Source organism: Triticum aestivum, chromosome 5B, assembly GCF_018294505.1.
Source record: "Triticum aestivum cultivar Chinese Spring chromosome 5B, IWGSC CS RefSeq v2.1, whole genome shotgun sequence".
NCBI lineage: Eukaryota > Viridiplantae > Streptophyta > Magnoliopsida > Poales > Poaceae > Triticum > Triticum aestivum.
In genome coordinates this window covers 152,051,884-152,063,683 of record NC_057807.1, presented here as the reverse complement: position 1 = coordinate 152,063,683, position 11,800 = coordinate 152,051,884, and positions in this window count along the sequence as shown.

Genomic DNA, 11,800 nt, shown 5'->3' with positions numbered 1-11,800 from the left:
CGTCTGTAATGCCATCAACTGGACAGAGCAAGAAGAGGAAGTTGATTTCTGGTGACTATTTTCCGGCGGAGCTCCCTGAAGCCGCCGCCAAGAAGGTCCCAAAGATCAACACCAAGAGTGCTGAGGAGCAGTCTGCTTCGGCAAGCCTTAGGGTTTGTTCCGTTGAAGCAGATGCTCCCGACATGTTTTGCACCGGCAAGCTTGCCTGGGAACGTCAAGCTCCGGCTGAGCCGCAGGTTCTCGCCGTAGAAGCGGATGTTCCTGCAGCAGCAGATGTGCCTTTAGTCCTTGTTGTTGAGCCGCAAGCTCCATCATGGGCACAACAGATTGTCCATTTCATTCAGACAGGAGAACTTCCCGAAGAGCAAGAAGAAGCGGAAAGAGTAGCCCGGCAGTCAAGTATGTACCAGTTTGTCGACGACACACTGTACAGAAGAAGACTCAACGGTGTGAAATTGAAGTGTATTCGCCGGGAAGACGGACAACAGCTGTTGGCAGAGATACATGGAGGCATATGTGGTCACCACATTGGCGCAAGAGCACTTGCTGGCAAAACGTTCCGGCAAGGTTTCTTTTGCCCGACAGCCCTCCAGGATGCAACTGCACAAGTAACCAAGTGTGAAGCGTGCCAGTTCCATTCCAAACAGATACACCAACCAGCTCAAGCTCTCCAAACGATCCCTTTATCCTGGCCATTTTCGGTCTGGGGGATCGACATCCTTGGGCCCTTTCCCCGAGCTATCGGGGGCTTTGAGTACTTGTACGTTGCAATCGACAAGTTCACAAAGTGGCCGAAAGTGGAACCAATGAGGAAGGTGACAGCACAGTCATCAGGCAAGTTCTTCAGGTCGATTGTTTGCCGTTTCGGGATCCCTAACAGGATCATCACCGACAACGGTACACAATTCACGAGCCGCACCTTCATGCAGTACATCCAAGATCTTGGCGCCAAGGTCTGCTTCGCTTCTGTTGCTCATCCGAGAAGCAACGGTCAAGCGGAGAGGGCAAATGCTGAAGTGTTGCGCGGGCTCAAGACCAGGACTTTCGACAGGCTGCACAAGTGCGGAAAGAACTGGATTGAGGAGCTACCGGTGGTTCTTTGGTCGATCAGGATGACGCCAAATCGAGCCACTGGCCAGACACCTTTCGCTCTAGTATATGGAGCAGAGGCAGTTCTCCCCATGGAACTCGTATACGGGTCACCTCGAGTGCTCGCTTATGATGAGCTTGAGCAAGAGAAGCTGCGACAAGATGACGCACTGCTCCTTGAGGAAGACCGTCTTCAGGCCGCTGTACGAGCTGCTCGATATCAGCAAGCTTTCCGTCGCTACCATAGCCGCAAAGTTAATGCCAGAAGTTTCGAGGAAGGCGACCTTGTTCTTCGGCGCATTCAGTCCGCCAAGAATTCCAACAAGTTGACGCCGAAGTGGGAAGGCCATTACCGGGTGAAACGAGTCACTAGGCCTGGCGCTGTCCGCCTTGAGACCGAAGATGGCATTCCGGTGAGCAACTCCTGGAACATTGAGCATCTTCATAAATTTTACCCATAGGGCGCGGTTGCCGGAACCTGTTCCGGCAACCACCTTTTGTACAAGTCTTGCCGATGTTGCATGTAATCCTTCGTACAAAGCCGGGTGCAGACCCCGTGCATAAATAAAGCTCATGTGCTCCGCACATCTTGTCAATTTCATGCTTTCTATTTTTTGCATGTGTTATCTGACACTTTGTGCAGTGCCTACCCCCGGTAAGCAATAACGAGCCGTAAGGCTCCATATCTTTATTTTCTCTTCTTTCTCTTTCTCTAAGAAAGGAAGGTTCCCTCGCCCACAAGTTTGCCGTGGGGAAAGGAGAAGATAATGGTGTGGACCAGGCGTCGTTCAAGAAAGTTTCGCCTTGCCGGGAAGCAAACGACAGAAAAGCTAAGTTGCCAAAGTTTGAGCAAGCAGTTTTAAATTTTTTAAGTTATCTTCCTTGAATGACCGTGCTTTGTATGGAAAACCTGTGCGTGGAGGAACCAACTCGTAGCTAGTTGCGCCCTTACTTTGTTTCGAGTCCGCTCAACCACTTAAGTGAGCTGCGACTAGTTCCGACAAGGTTTCTTGTCGGTAGCGGCACTGCCAGCAGGCTGCTGACGTCCCGCACTCAGCGCTCGCGGCTAAGGGGCCTGCACCGACAAGTTCCCTAAAAGCGTAGGGCAAAAACATACAAAGGAAGGAATCAAGTAAAGGAAATAACACAGCAATCGCTACCCAAAATAGAGTTATATTACAAGATAGCTTGTCGCAGCTCTAACAGATTGTTCTCATAACATGACCAGCAGCGACAAGAGAAAGAGAAAACGGGCGGCCTAATCTACGCGATCGCCCTCAACCCTCTTGATCCCGCTCACCTTGTCCACAATGGGTGTGACAAGGGTCTTGAGCGCTTCCAGATCAGCATCCGGCGGCAAGGACCTGAGGACATTGGTGAGGTTGAGGCCTGGGTTGCAGAAGGCCACCTTCACCAGCACCTTTTGAAGAGCTCCCGCACAGATCTTGCGTGACTCATCGGCCAGCTGCTTTGGGATCCTCTCCCGGAGTCGCTGGAGGGCCGTCGCCACGCCTTTGAAGAACAAGCTGAGCTTGGCGCTGGGTTGGAGGTGCTCATCGGAGGAGTACCCGAGATCCTCCATCCCCAGCTGCGCCAGCTCCCTGTCGATGGCGGCGGCAGCATCCACGAGACCCTCCGTCCAGTGCTCCACATTCTCCCTAAAAGTGTTCTGGGCGGCGGCAGCACTCGCCAGCAGCGCCTCGTCGGCCTTGATCTTCTCCTTCAAGGCCGCCTCCTGCTCCCTGGCGCCGTCCAGAGTCTGAGTCAAAGTAGTCAGCTTCAGCTCGAGATCTGCGTTGGAGTCCTTGGCGGTGCTAAGCTCCTTGCTCCTCTCGGCGAGACGACCCTGCAGCTCGCCATGAGCGGTGGCGTCCTTCTCGCGCTCACGCTTGAGCGCAGCAAGCTCCTCGCCGCTCGCCTTGAGATCGGCCTCCAGCTGCGCCACCTTCGTCTCCAGCTCCTTCTTGGCGGCCTCGGCAGCTTCGGCAGCATCCTTTGCTTCCTTGAGAGCCCCGCCAAATGTTTGCTCGCGCGCGGAAAGCTCCTCCTCGTGGCTGTCCAAGTTGACCTTCCGCTGCGCCAACTCGCCTTCCTGCGCAGACAACTTCTCGGCAACAAGCCGCTGTTGCTCTTCGACTTCAGCCTTCTCGAGGAGGAAGGCTTTCCGCTCCTCGGCGAGTTGCTCTCACTCCTTTGCCAGGGACCGGAGAGCTTCCTGCTTGAGACCCCGGAGCTCCTCCGCGCGCTTCTCGATGTCCACTCCTGCCTTCGCGACAAGCGCTTCTTGCGATTCCGGCTTGGCCTGTCGAGCGTGGTATAGTGACAACAGCTTCCGCAGCAGCCGCTCCTCCTCAGGCTCGCCGCTGCTGCTACTTGGCGCGTCGACAATGTCAGCCCAGCGGAGGCGAGCACCTCTCCATCCAGGATTTCTCCTTCGACCGGCGCCCTGGAGCTTGATGCCCAGGGGAGCTTGATGAAGATGCCATCGCCGGCCTTCAAATAGGCGCCGGGCTGGGGCTCTTCGGAGCCTGACGCGGCAGCAGCGGCGGAGGGCTCGGCGGTCGGCGTAGCGCCTGACGCTCCTCCGGCCTCAGGGTCGTCAGTGCGATCGCCAGACCCCTCGCTAGCTCCTGCGGCGGCAACTTTGGCGGCCTCTTTTCTGGCGGGATCATCAGCGCCGGCTTCTTCTTCGATGGCAACGGCGTCGCCGGCATTGCCCTGCGCGTTCTCCTCACCGGCGACCTCGGTTTCCATTGGCTCCGTGGCAGATGGATCTGACGACCGGAGAAGGGAGAAAAGTCAAGCAAATATTCAAAAAGAAAATTAGAAGAAGAAGAACCCAAGGGAAGTTTTCAAGCAAGAGGATTACCTGTACTAGGATCTGCAGTCGTGGTCTCAACCACCGGAGGGTCGCTGGTGCTGTCTCTTGCCGGAGAACTGTCCCTTGCTGGAGAATTCTCCCTTGCCGGAGAACGCCCCCTTGCCGGGGAATCCTCCCTTGGCAGTGTGGTCGAAGCAGATGGCATTTCGGGAGCGGCTTCCGGGCACTCCTGGTGAGGCTGCTCTGCTCCTACACAAACCAACAGTCAGATATCAGCAAAGAAAGAGCACCCATGCGCGCCTAACATCAGGAAGTAAACCATATACTTACGCTGGTGGCTGCGTTGGGGGCTACTTTGGGGAATGGTTGCCGGGTCCGGCAAGGTGGTCTCGGACATGTCCCCTGCCGTCGCAATGGGTTCATCCTCGATGACAATCACCGGGGCCTTGGCTCTCTTGGCCGCTCTCTAGGCCAGCGTCCTGAAAAGGAATGGGTTCAGAGTAAAGCAAATCAGATACAAGACAAAACAGCAAGAATTGAAGAACTACAAGTATAGCAGAGAATCTTACTCTTCTTCTTCCTCGTCGGAGCTGAGCGCGGAGAGATCAAAGTCCAGCTCGCCTCCGGCGCGACGAGGCGGAGGAGTAGTTTCCCTTAGCCGCTTGGCAGGGGCAGAAGCGGTGGACCGGGAAGACCCCGCTCCAGTTGCCGCAGCGGCATGAGGTGCAACCGCGGCAACAGTGCTTGCCGCGGTGGAGCGCGTCGCGCGGCGCGGCGGCTGTTGACTCGTCTGCCGCCCCGTTACGTCCCCGGCCTTGCGGAGACGCCTTCTTGGTGGAGCTGGGGGCTCTGCTTGCGGCAAGCTGTTTGGAGGTGGGGAAGAGGAGGAGCTAATCCTCATCGAGTCGCTCGCGCCCTCGGCGGGCTCGCTCGACTCAGCTTCAGACCCGGCAAGCTCTCCCTCGCCGGCAAGCTCTTCTCGCTCGACAAGGCTTGCTGCCTCTGCCTCCTCCACGGTGAGTCCAAACTCGCCCGCGGCAGCGGCTGCCGCCGCCTCTTCCAGCCTAGTGGCGATGCACTGCATCTCATCATCGGTGGTGTCGCGGGTGAGGCTCTTCTGCTCATCGGAGCGGATCGGCACTTCCACCAAACTGTCAAAGAACTCCTGCACGACGTCGTCTGCAGGCTCCTGCCAAGTTGGAACAATTCCATGCGAATCGCACAGCGGCATCATGGCACGGATGCGGTCGAGCGAGGAGTTGTTGCACAGCGGAACGACACTCCTCGGCAACCTGAACGCTCCGGGATGTTCAGGATCGTGCTTGAACAGCTCCAGGAGCATCGCGTCCAGTTCCAGGATGGTGAAGTTGAAGTTGAGGCCCGGTCGCAGCCTCATGATATCCGCCGCGTTCTGGAACTCCCAGGCGGGTCTCCTCCTCTCCTGCAGGGGGGCGATGCGGCGGCGGAGAAAATCTACGCCAACGGTGCCTACAGTGAACCCGGCAAGCCTAAGGCGTAAGATCCGGGTGACGGCAATCTTCAGCCTAGCGTCTTCCGGGGCCACGCTGCTCCAATCGTTGCCGCGCACTACTGGGGTTTGGCGCTGGGCGGTAAATGGCTGCAGGTTCTCCTCGACAATCCAGCACCAGTCTGCTCTCAATTCATCCCACTTGCTGCAGAGCTCTCCCTCCAGATAAGCTTCCTTCTTGCCAGTTCTCGAGATCCAGGCGATTCCGCCGGATAGAGGCTCCCCTCTGTGAACTCGGGGCATAAAGAAGTGACGAAAAAGGGCTACGTTTGGATAGACTCCGACAAAGTTTTCGCAGAGATGTGCGAAAACTGCCATGGTCAGAACGGCATTGGGGATGAAGTCAAGGAGGCGGAGCCCGTAGGTGTTCATAATGTCGCAGAAAAATTCAGAGAAAGGCGGGCAGAGCCCACAGTAGAAGAACAACCCGAAGAAAGGGTATCCATTCGGAGCCAGTTCCGAAGCGGCAGCTGAGAGTACCTTCATGCGCGGATCCGCTCGCGTCTCCGTCGACCAGAAGAGGTAGTAATACTCCCTCAACTCCTTCGCGGCGAGCTGGGGGGGGGGGGAAGGTTGCCCGCTCCTTTCGCAGCGCCGCGAGCCGCTGCGCCTCGGCCGACTTCACACCCTTCCCCTTGGCGGCTTTCGGAGCCATGGCGGAGGTGGTGGGGAAGATCGACGGCGCTGGTGGTGCTGGTGGCGATGGGGGGCAGAGCGCTGCTCTCTTTCAGCTTTGGGAAGAAGGGGGGAGCGACGGAGATTTCTGAGGTTGGAGTAGCAACCGGCGAGATGGGCGAACTGCCCCTGTTTCCCCTGCTTATAAAGAGGGAGGGGGCGGACGTTCCGTCTTTCCAAATAAAGAAACCACCCATGATCTCTCCCATGACGCCGCATTCAACGCGCGCCGTTCAGGTAGGGCGCGGTGGATACGGAGTAAGATATGGCGTAACCCAGGCCGCGCGTGCCCGTGCCCTATTTTGGGCCTGGCCCAACAGCGCTCGGCACCGTGTGTGGCCCAGGCCCAGGGGCTCCTGTCGGTGTACTAGAGTAGGGGTACCCTATTATCCCGAACTTGTGCACGGGCAGTCGCAGCACCCCGCGGCAAGGCTTGCCGGGTGACCGCCAAGGTCCTCCGTGGTTCCTTTGGAGCCATTCAAGAACAAAGTATTCAAGCCAAGGAGACAAGGCCCTGGCAAGAGGAGTTTGCCGGGAAGGCCAACCAAGGCATCTCAAGGAACTTGCCGCGACGCGCCACGTGTCCCGGCAAGGCCCGGTGAGCAACAAGCTTCCGGACGCGACAAGACAACGACCGCGGCAAGGCGCTTGCCGCGGCAAGCTACCACTCTGTGCCCACGCTCCAGCATATCCACCAACATGTCGCCCTGGGGCCTTTCCAGGCGCGCGTGGTGAGAGGCTATGCAGCCAGCGGTGCGCGGTGGCAAGCGGCGCTGACAAGATTGCCATCATGGCAAGCAGTGGCGCCCCTGACGGTCCCTTTCTGCACTATTTGGGCGACGCAGACGGGCATTTAATGCCTTTGTCCCCTGCCGTCAGGGTTAGGTAGGATACACTGTACAGGTAGTTGTACCAACCGCAACACCTTTCCATTTTTACCCCTGCCTGCGTTGCCACCTGTCGGTGACCCCTTGAGCATATAAAAGGAGGCCCATGCGCAATGTAGAGAGGAGTTCGAAAGGTTCGAAGCCAGAAACACACTCACGCTCAGTCTCGTTAGCAGCTAGAGTGTACTGTAGCATTCAGCGCTCCCGGGCAAGAACTCAATATACTCAGACATGCAGCAGTAGGAGTATTATCTCTCCAGAGAGCTCCGAAGCTGGGTAATCTGCTCGTGTGCTTCGCCTCGATCTGCTCTTCGTGCGATCTCCGCCCCCCGCCGAACCGAAAGGGGCTCGGTCCGCCGGTCCCATAGGTGTTCGTGGATCAGTTTCCTCGACAGCCTGCCGGACAAGAAAAAGGACAAGCTCAAACCCAAATGGGAAGGTCCCTTCATCATCGACCAGGTCCTGACCGGCGGAGCGTACCGTGTGCAAAATGCATCGAATAACCGACTCGAGCCAAATTCATGGAACGCAGCCCGTCTCCGCAGATTCTACGCCTAGCGCCGGACTCTGAGTTCGTCTCCCTCCCCCGTCTATATTTTATAATTTAACTATCTTTTATTTGCCCCTCTCTTCTTTCTCCTTTTTTTCTATTCTTCTTTCATGAGCCTTCGGCGGCTCGTCTGCGCTTTGTTCGCACACACTTGACGTGCTATCCGCACTCATTATACCTGGGGGATTCTTTAACAGAAGCTTATTTATACGGGCCTTATACCCAACACATGTGTCACACTTCCGCATGTACCTTTTATCCACCATTTTATGCATCGATATGACTTAAGTTTTGGCCAAGCTGGGTTGCCTAGCTCCTGTGCTTACCCCTACGTTCCCGATTGTTCGACTAGGAGGTAAAGGGAGCAACTCTGTGATTGTTACTGCCGGGTCAGCCGGATGTGTACCTCAGACTGGGTGAAGCCGAAAGCTAGCGTTCTTAAGGGAATATTCGGTCGGTGAATTGAAAGATAATTTCTTACCTATTTATTTATTTTCCCCCAGATGCTTTCCTGCTTTTTTCGCAGTCCGGACATGCACTTTAGGGCATGCCTCCTAGGGAAAGGAACCCCTAACGGAACTATTCTCCCTGGAAGATGTTTCTTACTAACCATGTAATATAACATAACTAGTTGGGCACTTGTCTGATAAAGCACTAATGACCCCTACGCATGGTCTCCATGCATGCCCCGGTTCTTATATAACCGTGAGGGTATTCGGATACACTACAGACTGTCGGGTCCCGAGGTTGAAGCGAAAAGGTCCGCAATGAAAAATGATCTACAATCCGGCTAGAAGGCATTTTTTCATGTCATTTCAAATTACATAGTCAAGTTGACTGATGGTATTCCTCTTCGATACCATCTAATAAACTGTCTAGTTTACAGTCCCGTTGTGAATACTTTGCGGCCAACTCTACTTGGTCGTATACTAAGCTCACAGGGATCTCCTTCCCATCGGGCCCTACAGGTCCGACCTCGGCCATGTGGTTGGGGTCAGCCTTCGCATACCGCGTCTTCACCATGGCCCAGGCCTCCCTGGCGCCTTGACGACAGGCCGATATCTTCCACAACCGGAAGCGCTGCCGTGCTCCCTGAAGCTTCTCCGCAAGCTCTCCAAGACCTCCAGGCAAGGACACGGAAGGCCACAAGGCCTAGGCGACTCCACTCATCGCCTGCCGAACACGTTCATGCAGTTGCAGCAGCTCGGGAAGTAAGTCACCCGTTGAACCGGGCATTTCCTCTGCAGGTCGACCTGTGAGCACACCTGCAGACACATTTGTGTCAATCGACTTCCTCGCCGAACTCTTATTTTCAAAAGAGTTTGCTCAAGCACTTACTGTAAATGCCGCGACGAAGCCGCCGATTCTCCTTCACGGAGTCAGATAGCTGGGCCCGAACATCTTTTAGTTCTTCGCCCAGCTGGGTGTTGGCATCTTGGAGTTTGTTCCTCTCTTGCTGCACCCTCATAAGCACCTTCTTGCCGGCCTTCAGCTGGCGCAGTAGCTGTTGCTTGTCCAGATCTAGTCCGGCGCCATCTGCAATATTATTGTCAGACTTATACACACGCCGCACTTCATAAACTACTTATCTTTTCGAAGTATGTATTACTAGAGGGGGTCTCTGTGGCTCCCCCTGCGGCGGCTAGTGCGGCCTCAAGTTGGGCCTTGAACTTTTGAAGCTCCTGGGACAGGTGGGTATTCTTCTCCATAAGATCCTGCATAACAAATGATCCTTAAATCAGTTATTCTAACTATTTTAAGTCTCGGGGGCTACTGGCATATATAACTATCAAAATTCCTCACCCATATGTCTTTCACATACTGCTCTGTGGCTCTGGTTAGACCATCTCGAGCGGCACGGAGGTGCGCGTCTCCCGCATTAAAGGCATTCAACGCCTCCGGGGAGAAACACACGTCACGAAGAACTGTCCGGCGGCGCCTATGATTCATGGCGCTCTACACCTCAGACCTGGTGGCGGACAGCCTGTCGGCATCCTCCGTTGAAGGAGAATCCGGCGCACGCCTTGTGTTCGCCTCCCCCTCCGGACCAGGCATTGGAGCCTGGCTGGCGGAGGCTCGAATGGCAACCTCTCCGGACACAGTCCGGCGAGCGCTCTTTCTCCTGGAAAAATCATGAGCGTTATTATACCTCCAAGGAATCTTTCCTTTAAACACGGTGGTGCGTCATACCATTGCGGCGATGTTTCGATTCGCGCTGCACTCCTCTTCTGCCTGCTGGGCCGAACTGACCCTTGTTGGTCAGCCGCCGCGGGTTCGGCTTCCCGCCTCAAAGGCACCTCCTGCGGAGCACCGTTGGTATACGGTGGTCAGAAATAAGCATGGATGAGTAATGATGTCAGGACTCCGGTCACAGTTACCTCGGAAGCCGGAGATAAACCGGGGTAGTCGACCGTAATGGTGACCAAAGCATTGTCCATGCTAAGTTGGTGGAACACCCCGTCGATCAGCTCCACCTCTATGTCCGGATCCTCTTCGGACGCCGGATCAAGGTGTCACATCCCTAGCTTCTGGTGCTGCCTGGTGTTGCATCATGTTTAAACTTTTGAAACTTGAACTGAGGAAATTTGGAAGCCTCAAAATTTAAATAATAGAAGGGCAAAAACCCTAAAATCTCATTCATTGTTCCAAAATGCTCTTCTTAAATGTTTGATAATTTTTGGCAAGGGTTCTGGTCCCAACCAAAATATTGAACATTTTTAAGGATTTATTTTTGGGACTTTGAATTTAAATCAGTAGCTATTTGAATTTGAATTATATTCATATAATTAGAATATAATTTCAAATACCCCTGAAACATTTTATAAGCTTTTGGAAAAGTCCATCTAGCAAAATAAAAATATTCAGAGGAGTTTTTGGCATTGTTTGAATTATTTTAAATTCAAAACAGTGGCAAAATAAATCAATAAAACAAACAGAACAGAAATAAAAAAAAAGAGAGAAGCCCAGCCACTTACCTGGCACTCACCTGCAGCGGAGCCGGCCCAGCTTCTGTTCCGGCCCAGCCCACCACCGCCGCCTTCCCCCCCTGTCGTCTTCCTCCCCTCGCCCCAAAGCTGCTGCTGTCGCCATGAGAAAGTGCCCGCGCATGCAGGCTCCACCTCCTGCTTCGCGCTGGAGGCTCAACCTCCTCCCTGTCCCTGTGCCTGGAGACGCCTCGACCCCCTTTGTTCTCCCCCCCTCTTTCCTGGCTCTCACCCTCGCTTGCCCGCAGCCATGGCCGAACGCTACCATCGCCACCGACGCCATTCGCCGCGGCCACAGCCACCGCCTAGCCTTCCCATCTGTCCAGGAGCTCCACCTCCGTCGTCTACGCCTCCTCAAGGGCACACGCGCCGCCGGACGCCCCTGAACGCCCACACCGCCGCTTTCTTCAACCTTCGGCCCTGTCGATCACCGTCGTCGATTCGCCCCCGACAAGACATCTTCGAGCCCACTAACCCTCCCAACGGACTCGCGGTGAGCCCCTGAGTCGTTTCCCCCTTCTTCCCTGGTCGCTTTTGACCTCTAGGCCATAGCCCCGTCATGGCCAAGAGCTCCATGCCGCCGCCGCATAGCTCGTCGTCGTTTGAGCTAGCATCTGTCACGGCCGAGCACATATTTGTGCTCCTCGCGTCGTCAGGAGTCTGCTGAGACCCTCCACTAGTTTCCCCGTGCACCGGAGCTCCATTCTCGTTGAGGTCCGGAACTCCGGCGCCGCCGCGAGCTCGTTTCCGGCGAGCTCCGGCCACCACAGCCGCTGCCGCTCGCCCAGTTGGATGCGGTGCATCTTCAGCTACCCGTAGGAGCAAACCACGCGTCGAATGGTGCTCCGTAGCGAGCACACGTTGCATCTCCGTCATCGGCCATGGTCGTCGCCGGCGAAACTCCGGTGGCTGGTGACGTGGCGATGTCATTAAATGCTAATGACGCACTAACCAACCCGCTAGGTCACTGACTAGTGGGCCCCACGCCCTAATTAACACAAATTACATCTTCTGTTTAATTTAACTAACCCCGGTGGGCCCACGCATCAGTGTTGACTACGCTGACGTGGCCGTTGACTTGGTCCGACCTGTCAGTGAGCTAAGCAGCCCTGTGACACTGACGTGTGGCCCCCACACGTCAGGTTTGACCCGGACCCGCCCTGTTGACCTGATGACGTCAGGGTGATGTCATGCTGACGCAATAATTCCTTTCTGGAATTTAAATAAATCTTAAATGATTTAATAATTTCAGAAAATAGCTAAAAC